The sequence below is a fragment of the Sinocyclocheilus anshuiensis genome, unplaced genomic scaffold (genome assembly GCF_001515605.1).
Source record: "Sinocyclocheilus anshuiensis isolate Anshui unplaced genomic scaffold, SAMN03320099.WGS_v1.1 scaffold140, whole genome shotgun sequence".
Taxonomy (NCBI): Eukaryota; Metazoa; Chordata; class Actinopteri; order Cypriniformes; family Cyprinidae; genus Sinocyclocheilus; species Sinocyclocheilus anshuiensis.
Genome location: NW_015554147.1, coordinates 2,692,113 through 2,701,807, shown reverse-complemented (window position 1 = coordinate 2,701,807; position 9,695 = coordinate 2,692,113).

The window sequence follows — 9,695 nt, the reverse complement described above, 5'->3', positions numbered from 1 at the left end:
GTGATTGTTTCATTGTTGAGAAATACAATAAAACAAAACGAAATAAACAGCTTGCACAGCTGTTCTGTAACTTATGGCCCCAAAGATCATGCTCATCATCTTTGACTTTTGAAACATGCTATAAAGCTTTAGTCTAGTTTTATGTCCAGCGCTCATAAAGTTGGTTAAACTCATAAAGCATCAGTCTGACACTTTAATGTTCCTCGGGTGTCTGTCGGTAAGGGTTAACGGAGGACAGTGTGAGCGGTGTTGCGCTCAGCATGCGCTCGGCACGGATAGGTCACTGTGCGGTGGTCTGCTAACGGCTCGTCTCGACTCCTCCTCCGGGCAGCAGTGATTGCTCGCCTGCGTGAGCTCCCTCCTCCGCGGCCGTGACGGGCGCTCAAACGTGAATGAATAATGGAATGAATGCGCGATGTGCTGTGTCTGAAGTTGCGGATTTCACTACAACCGCGTAAGCCTGGCGCAGATAGATTTCTGTTTTCTCATTTTGCCAGCTGTCGGGGTTGGTTTGACACGAATAATCTGGCTTTTAGTAAGTTTTAATATGTTGCGACTTCTTTTACGCGAGCTGTCAATCATAACATCTGGTGCGTGCGCGCACTGGACTTCTCGGCAGGTAAGGGCGAGTTAGTTACAGTTGATTTTCTTCACGATGTTCGCGGATTTATTTGCTCAAGATGCTTTGGAGGAATGCACTTGAGTGTATATTTGAGTAGGCGAGATTTAAAACGCAAAACTAAGATGTAAAAGGCAACTGTTGTGGAAATGTGGAAACTTAACTAACACAAGAAAGTTGTGGTTAGTGAAAGTTTCAGTTGCTATGGGTTACATGAGAGTGAATCAAACAGATTGCAACAGTGATAGCAAAAGTCAGATGGGGCCACAGTCTGGCTGCAGAGACTCACGTGCACTGTCAGCCTTCTGTGACGTCACGTGCGCTCAACGCCAAGGTGCAGGAAATGTTGCAGAAGTTGTCATTATGTTTGTGCATTAAGCAGTACACTTCAGCATACTTTTAAAAAGAATACTTTATATGGAAATAATATACTTTAAAAGAATGTACTTACATGTAACTGCATGTTAGGTTTCGGACAATTGCATACTATTTACAATTAAATGAAAATTAATTATAGTTTACATTTCTATTGAATGCAATTAGTTGAACTTAGCACTTAGCTTGTTACTTCTGTTGTCTTTGAAATATGGTTAAAGTGCACTGTTGAATGTACTGACAAGCATTTATGATCAACTGAAAACAAATATGAAAATATACTGTCTTTATGTTGTTTCTACATTTATTTGAAGATCGAATGTGAAATTATTGCAATATAAAAGTATATTTAAAAACTTTAATGTTAGGTGGGATTAATTGCGATTAATTTTAGTAAAAAAAAAATGTGTGATTGATTACTTGAAGGGGTGGTTCACTGTTTTTTTTTCTTTTTTTTGTGTTTATGGGGTGCAGTCTAACATGTGTTAATGCTTAGTTTTTTTTAAAAATGCATTATTTTTCACATAATTTACCTTTATTCCACACCTCTCTGTCCCTTCTCTGAGAAATGTTGTTGATGTTCGCGGATTTAACGTCAGATTTGCTCAAGATGCTTTGGAGGAATGCACTTGAGTGCATACTTGAGTAGGCGAGATTTAAAACGCAAAACTAAGATGTAAAAGGCTACTGTTGTGGATATGTGGAAACTTAACTAATATAAGAAAGTTGTGGTTAGTGAAAGTTAAACTGATCATTTCCTGCTTTTATGAAGCCCCGCCCTCAGAAGTAGGTGATGGGCTCTGATTGGTTAGCTAGCCCAGTGTGTTGTGATTGTGTGTGTTGCTAAACCGCCTCTAGTGCGCATCTAAACGTCCCACCCCTCACCTCAGCGGCATGTGATCCGGTTATATTGTAAACAATGGCGTCATTAATATCGCATTAATATCAGTTTGAGCCCGATTGAGAAGCAGAGGATATTATTGAAGAGAATCATGCAGAACCTGTGCAAGCATGGCTTTTAATAGTAGGCCTATGCTTTTTGTTTGTTGTTGTCTCATACTTTTAGATACGCTGTTATTTGTAAATGCTACTGCTTATGTTAGCTTTTAATATACGGTTTTATCCTGATTAAAGCTTTAATACAGTACGGCAACTGCACGCGCGTCCATGTTTAACGCTTCTCATAGCTATGTGAAAATAAGTGTATAATTGGAACAGTTCATTGTTGGAGCTGAGCTGAATGAGAGAGAGAGATGGAGAGCGTGTGCAGAGCAGGGGAACACGAGGAACACCATTACACACTAACGTTAAAAAAGTGAAATCGCAATCAACCACCCCTTTAATTTTTTTTTTATTTGATTGACAGCACTAATATTAAAATGTACTCTAAGTACACTTAAGTGACTTTTATTTCATTAATATAATATTACCTGCAATAATAATATACTTTAATGATTTGATTAAATCATTAAAGTATATTAATAAAATTAAGCACACTTCTTTTTCACAAGGGTAAATGTAGACTAAATGTAGTTTTGTGTAGTCTAATTTGTTTTGTAGCAGTCTTGTCCATCACAGTCTGATTGTTTATGATGTTCAGGAGGCTTTAGATGGTGTGGACATGATCCCAGCACCCAGACTTTGACTTTAGCACTTTCTGGTTTGAGACCAGCTGGTTTAAAGGGGCAGATTTTTTTATTGTGGAAATATCTGTGGGCCCTCATTTTTCGCTTTCTGCCGAGGAATCCATCCATGTTATAGATGAAGAAATTTTATTTTGCTTTGTAAATACAGCAAGGATTGTGTATCAGAATGTCTCGGTCTCAGTTGGGATCTCTCTCTCTCTCTCACACACACACTCAGGCTATTGTTGCTTTTGTAACACTAGCTCTTCCCAGCTGTCGACTGGCACATGGTAATCTCTCTGTGTGTTTCACTCCGAGTTACAGATCAAAGCTGTGTGTGTGTGGGTGTGTGTGTGTGTGTGTGTGTGTGTGTGTGTGTCAGTATGCATGTGTTTGTGTGAGAACAGGTGTCTGTTCTAATATAAAGATTATACTTGTTGGATTGTGTGTTATGCAGCTAGATGCTAAATGATGCTCAATCGGCATGTTGTTTGAAATGATGAGATATTGATGAAATGCAGGACAGTTTTGAAGTAAATCTGTTTTACAATACACTCTTGGAAGCACGCTCCATCTCTGCTCCACAGGAAATGTCTGTGGATGGATCATGTGTGTCAATCAAAACTCTGCAGCCTGCTGTATTTACTGGATGAGTGCACATGAAAGGCACTACAGTGCCGTAACTTCCGCCACACTTACCAGTGAAGTACACAGTTTCTCTTCAAAATCCCACCAGCCATAGACATATCAGCAAAAGCTGAAAATCACTGACAGGATTTCTCAGGACACCTACAGTATTTCAGTGATATCTGTCAGGTAGAGGCATTTTCTGTGTGCTCTTCCATAAAAATCACTTACAGCACCTTAAGTGAGTTTTTATTTTGAATGTTGAACTGTAAAAATGAGTTTGTACATATTTTGTGTACTGTTGATGAAGAATATATATAAAACTAGCTTGAAAATACACATTTTTATGCATTTATGAAGCAGGCTTGCTTGACATTTTTAAATTTCTGTAGCAGCAAGAGAGTAAAATATATAGATAAAGCATCAGTTATACTTAATACACACCCTTTGCTTTTCATGGTACTGATATGTGTAGTTGGTAGCAGATTTTCATATCACATTAATTGCTGATAATTGCTTATCACTGTATTGAATTACACAATTACAAAAGCAGGTTGAAAAGATAAACTTTTTTTAAACTATACAAATAACAAAAAGAAAACATGATCATTTAAATAAAATAAAACAGTGCACAATAAAATGTATAAAGTATACAAATGTTTCAAACACATTAAAGTTCAAAAGAACCCAACCATAAAGAATAAAGTTAGCCATTTATTTTATAGTCCTGTTCTGCATATGCATTCTGTGTACTTATTTTAGTTATTTAATTATTACTAGTGCTGTCAATCGATTAAAAAAAAAAACTAATCACACATTTTTTTTAATATTTAACCATTGATTATAGCCATTCAAAATTACAGTATAATTGAGAGCTATCAATTTTAACATTTATTAGACAAAAAAAAATAAAAAACTTTGTTGAACTTAAAACGGTTTTCACATAAACCCATTATAATAAATGTTATATTTACCTGTGCTCTTCAGCAGGACATTTACAAAAATTGAATAAGTTATCAAACACTAAATTCTAAATTAAATATAGACGAATCCTTAAAGCTACAAAAGTTATTGATTTCCTCTTAATTTTCTTTTGTTCTTTGATGAACAGACATCACAGCAGCTGGTTATTAGGTTATTTTGGCTGCTTTAAGAGCTGCCGCTGCTGAACATGACGCGGATCTGGCACGCATCATATTTTGATCATATTTCACTGACTCGCTTCAGGTCTTAAAGTCTCTACTAATGAGCTGACGAGTTGAATTGGGTGTGTTAGATGAGGGAGACAGTGCTGCTGCTCCAGGACAGTTTTGAAAACCACTGCATTTCAGAGTAGGGGTGTGCGATATATATCGTCTGCGATAATATTGTAATTGTTGTTTTAACGATGTGCGATTTGACATTATCGAGTATTTTGCGAAAAACATTCAAAACACCCCTACAGAGTGCACGCATACATTACCTGAAGTCTAGACTAGTGTGCGTACGCATTTAGAGTGCGTTCTTTCACTGCATGATTCAGTCTATTAAAATACATTTAGAATAGGGGTGGAACGGTTCAACTTACTCACGGTTTTAGAGTCACGGTTTCGGTATGGTTCAGTATGTGCTATGTTTAGGTAAAAACTATACTGTCAAATAAAAATAAAGAAAATAAGAATAATCGATCTAACTACAAGCAACAGTACAAATAAATACAATAGAGTAAAGATACAAATAAAATAAACAGTGATTTTCAGTTTTTTTTAGGTAGGTCTAACATTAGTTTTCAGGTACATAAATTGAATAAAGTAAGGAAATGTAAAACAGCATTGCGTATTTGACTGTATAAATTAAAGATGAATCTTTATTAATGTTACAAAAGCTATTCAATCAAGAGCAGTGAGTGATTTCTTTGTTGTTGCTGTTTGATTAATATTAAGAAAGTGCTGTCACTAAGAGAATGCACTGATAGAGTACGTTCAGCTGGCTATGTCTGCTATAGGATACTTACCAAGACTGGCATTTTGACATAATTTGTGTGTGAATTTGTCCATTTAAACACAATACTTCAGAGAAATCTTAATATTTGAGCGCGTTCTGAGGCGCGGGTTTGCGTGCTTTGGATGAGCGCACGCACAAATCTTCTCACTGAGCTCGCGTCCTCTGGCTCTTAAATTTTTAAACTGGCAAAGCTTAAACGAGTTTAGCTTAAACACAGATAGCAACGTGTGCTGTTCAGGTCTCACCTGTGCCCGCGTGCGCTATCAGCACCCTGGTGATGACGGAATAAATGCTCATATTCCAGCATACGGCAGTCGCATTGAACAAGAGTGAATGGTTTGTCCATGTTTTTATTTTTTTTTCATCGCTGTTGTTGTAATGTATTGGGAAGCCAGAATGCGCATCCATCAACAGAAACATATATTAGCCGAACCCTGTTTGTTTTACGTGTTATTTATAGCAAACCATATTACAGATACGTTGTAAGATTTAAGTTGAACCGCGGTCCTAGCGCGTGCCGAACCGTGTGTGGAGAACTGTACGGTTCGATTTTTTTCCGCGAACCGTTCCACCCCTAATTTAGAATGATCACAAATTCAAGACATGGGGCAGAAAATTTATATATTTATACCACTTCATATAGTTAATCAATTTCACACGAAGAGTGACGTTTTTTCTCCAAAAATGACCATGATTACAAATGTGCTATTGATTTTTACAATAGTTTAATAAACAATAAGTTAATTAAGAGACTTGCATTTTAGACACCATGTTTCCTGTTTTTGCGCTATTTCGACAGCAAAAAATAATTCCAAACACAACCACAACGCTGAGCAACATGACGGTGTTTCGTTCCTGAATGAATCATGCTTCAATTGCAATGACTCACTTATTAACAGTGACTTGCTGCCACCTACTGGTGGTTTTAATTTCACATTCAGAGAATCTTTTATTATTTAAATAATTTCAAATATCAGTATGCAAAAGATAATGGACACTTTTAGAAAAAAAATGACTTTATAAAGGTAAAAATGCCCATAAAATGTAAAAATCTGTTTTCTAAAAATCTAATTTCTATCAGTGTGAACTGACCACCACACAGAATATGAAGAATATCAAAAAACTTTAGGAGTCAGCTGTCCACCGCAGTCCTTAAGGTACCTGCACAGTAACACATTCAGAAATATCGTCCAATTATCGTTATCGATAAAATCCTAGAAAATGTGGCCAATGCCCCAGCGTTAATTCCGTTAAATATTTTTTTGACAAGTTAAACAAGAAAAAATGTATCGCATGCATTAACGCGCTAATTTTGACAGCACTAATTATTACAACAACTGAGTAATAACTGGGCACTAAACTTAAACCTTCCCTCAAGCCTTACCTTAACCCATGTAGTTATCTTATATTACTGAGCACTTTCTTGGGTAAGTGCACTGTAAATACACTGTAAGTGCACATACTATAAAATAGTGCAAAAACCCAAACAATAATAAAAAATCTGAACATTTTTTTATTTATCTAGAAATATTTTCTGTGCTGGCATGTTTTAGTCCAGATTAAAATGTGAAAATGTATGAATGTAAACAAATGTTTGAAAATAAATGTTAAATCTTAGTATGCTTGTTGTTGTTGTTTTTTGATAAACACAAATGATAGCAGATACAAAAATCTAAGTGGTTTGAAAATGTAAATACTGTTTGACTTCCTTTATTTTAATTGACAAGCAGGTCTCAGAAACAGAAAGTTGTGCAGCATTGCTTTGTAACCAGCTATTTCATAATTTCCATAAGCACCACATAATATGTTTTCCATAATATACTTTATTTGTGAACTGATGTACAGCTGTTCTTTTGGAAGGAGACAGTGGATGCCAGAAGTTTTCCAGAAGTTGGTATGATTCTTTAGGGTCCTCATGAAATGTCTGTAACATACTTTGGTTAAAATTCCTCAATATTCGTGCAAAACACCTTTTTACCTTGTCAAAAACAGCTCCGTTCACAGCGACCCATATTGGTGCATGTCTCTTTAAATGATAATGAGCTCTGCTCACCCCGCCCACTCTTCCGTTTTTTGTGTATTCGGTAGCAAACAAAATTGCGTCCTCAGTGGCTCTCATGTCGGGAGAAAATTGTAGAGTGAAAATTTTTGTCATTGTAGGGTGGTTGTGTCTAAGACACATTTATATGCAAACACCATTGCATCCAATGTCCCCTTTAATAGTACTCATTTTATTTTTGGATCATCAAAGCTCGGTAAACACTTCTCAAAGACACAGAGCTGTACCTTTAATTTCACCAAGCTGACTGCTCACAAAAACCCCACAGATCATGTTTTCAGTCCATTTTAAGTTTTATTTTGATGTGACAAAGCTGTGATGTCTAAATGGTTGAGCTGTTTACCTTTTAATTGGTCTTCCCATTAACTTGATTTTTTTTTTCATTCACGCTGATTCACGAACATGGAACGCACTTGAAAACAAGAGGCGGGATTTATCGTATGAACCAATCATAGTGTTACTGAATGAAGATTATTAATGCTGGGCAACGATTAATCACGATTAATCGCATCCAAAATAAAATAGTGTGATGGAGGCATTGCCTCCTCTCATGTGACTTTACCCCCCACCATATAGTTTTTATTAACGATAATAATAAGTTATCTGGAATAATTCACAGTATTTTGAAGTGCACATAATAACAATACAGTGCATGTTCATTACGGCAATATACTGTATTACTGAATGAAGATTATTAATGCTGGGCAATGATTAATCATGATTAATCGCATCCAAAATAAAAGTTTTTGTGTACATAATATATGTATGTGTACTGTGTATATTTATTATGTATATATAAATACACACACACACATGCATGTACATATTTAAGAAAAATAGGTTATGTTTATATATTAAATATATTTATATATAATATAAATTATATGAATATAATTATATACATGTAAATACATGTACATATTTTCTAAATATATACTGTATGTGTGTGTCTTTATATACACATAATAAATATAATATACTCGCGCTCCACAAAAAAAAAAAAAAAAATGGAAAAAGACATGCTGTACATTAAGAGTGTGACCTGACTTAGTTTATAAGTGACAGTGAACATGTGACAATAGAAACTGCACAGACCACATGGGTGTTTATGCACTGGATTATTGTAAAGACATACATTTAAAATAAGTTTGCAATAGTTTGCACTCATGATAACCTGCACAGGATGCTGGATTTACATACACTGCACGTGCCAGATGTGTTATTTGTGATCTTGTGATGATTTGCTGATGCTGGACAGAAGGGGAGTGTGTGTTGTGTCTGGGACTCTAGAGTAAGAGTGCATCAATCATTTCATCTGCACGTCCGCTCACACACAATGCTGGCCTGAATAAAGCAGCAAATGAAAGGTTGGCTTGTGTTCTCGTCTCAGCGTCTGTGTCCTGCTGGAAGGTTTTCCAGGCCACCTTGTTGACATTTCTACACACAGCAGATGACACAACATTAAAGTAAAACAGAAATGAAACTAGCTTGGAGGGGAATGGAGGAATGGACATGTTTTACTTAATTTAATTCAAATTATCCTGAAAAATGTTTCCAAACCATTCCGGTTGTCTCTCGACAACGCTCTAAGGTCACACGCAGACGGCAACGCAATGTTGCTAACCTGCATCCTCTCTCTACATCCTCTACTGCACCTCTTTCTTTCTCTGTGGGTCTCTGGAATTGTCAGTCAGCTGTCAACAAAGCAGACTTCATTTCTTCTTTTTCTTTAAACTCCACACTTAGCATCTTGGGCTTGACTGAGACCTGGATTCGTCCAGAAGACTCAGCAACCCCAGCTGCTCTTTCGAACAATTTCTCTTTCTCTCATACACCCCGTCAGGTTGGCCGGGGTGGGGGCACTGGTCTGCTCATTTCTAACAATTGGAAATACTCAACCCACTCTCCCCTATGCAATTATAACTCATTTGAATCTCATGTGATCACTATAACAGCTCCTGTAAAACTCCAGGTTGTGGTAATTTACCGCCCTCCTGGGCAAATTCTATCTACCTTCCTAGAAGAGTTGGATGGGCTGCTGTCCTCATTCCCAGAGGATGGCAGTCCACTTTTAGTCTTTGGCGACTTCAACATTCATCTGGACAAGCCTTATGCTACAGACTTCCATTCACTCCTTGCTTCATTTGATCTCAAACGACTTACCACTACAAGCACGCACAAATCAGGCAACCAACTTGACTTAATTTACACACGCAATTGTATTGCAGACAACATTCTGGTAAAACCCCTACATATCGCTGATCATTTCTTCATTACATTTAAACTACATTGTATTCTGGTAAAACCCCTACATATCTCTGACCATTTCTTCATTACATTTAAACTACATTGTATTCTGGTAAAACCCCTACATATCTCTGATCATTTCTTCATTACATTTAAACTA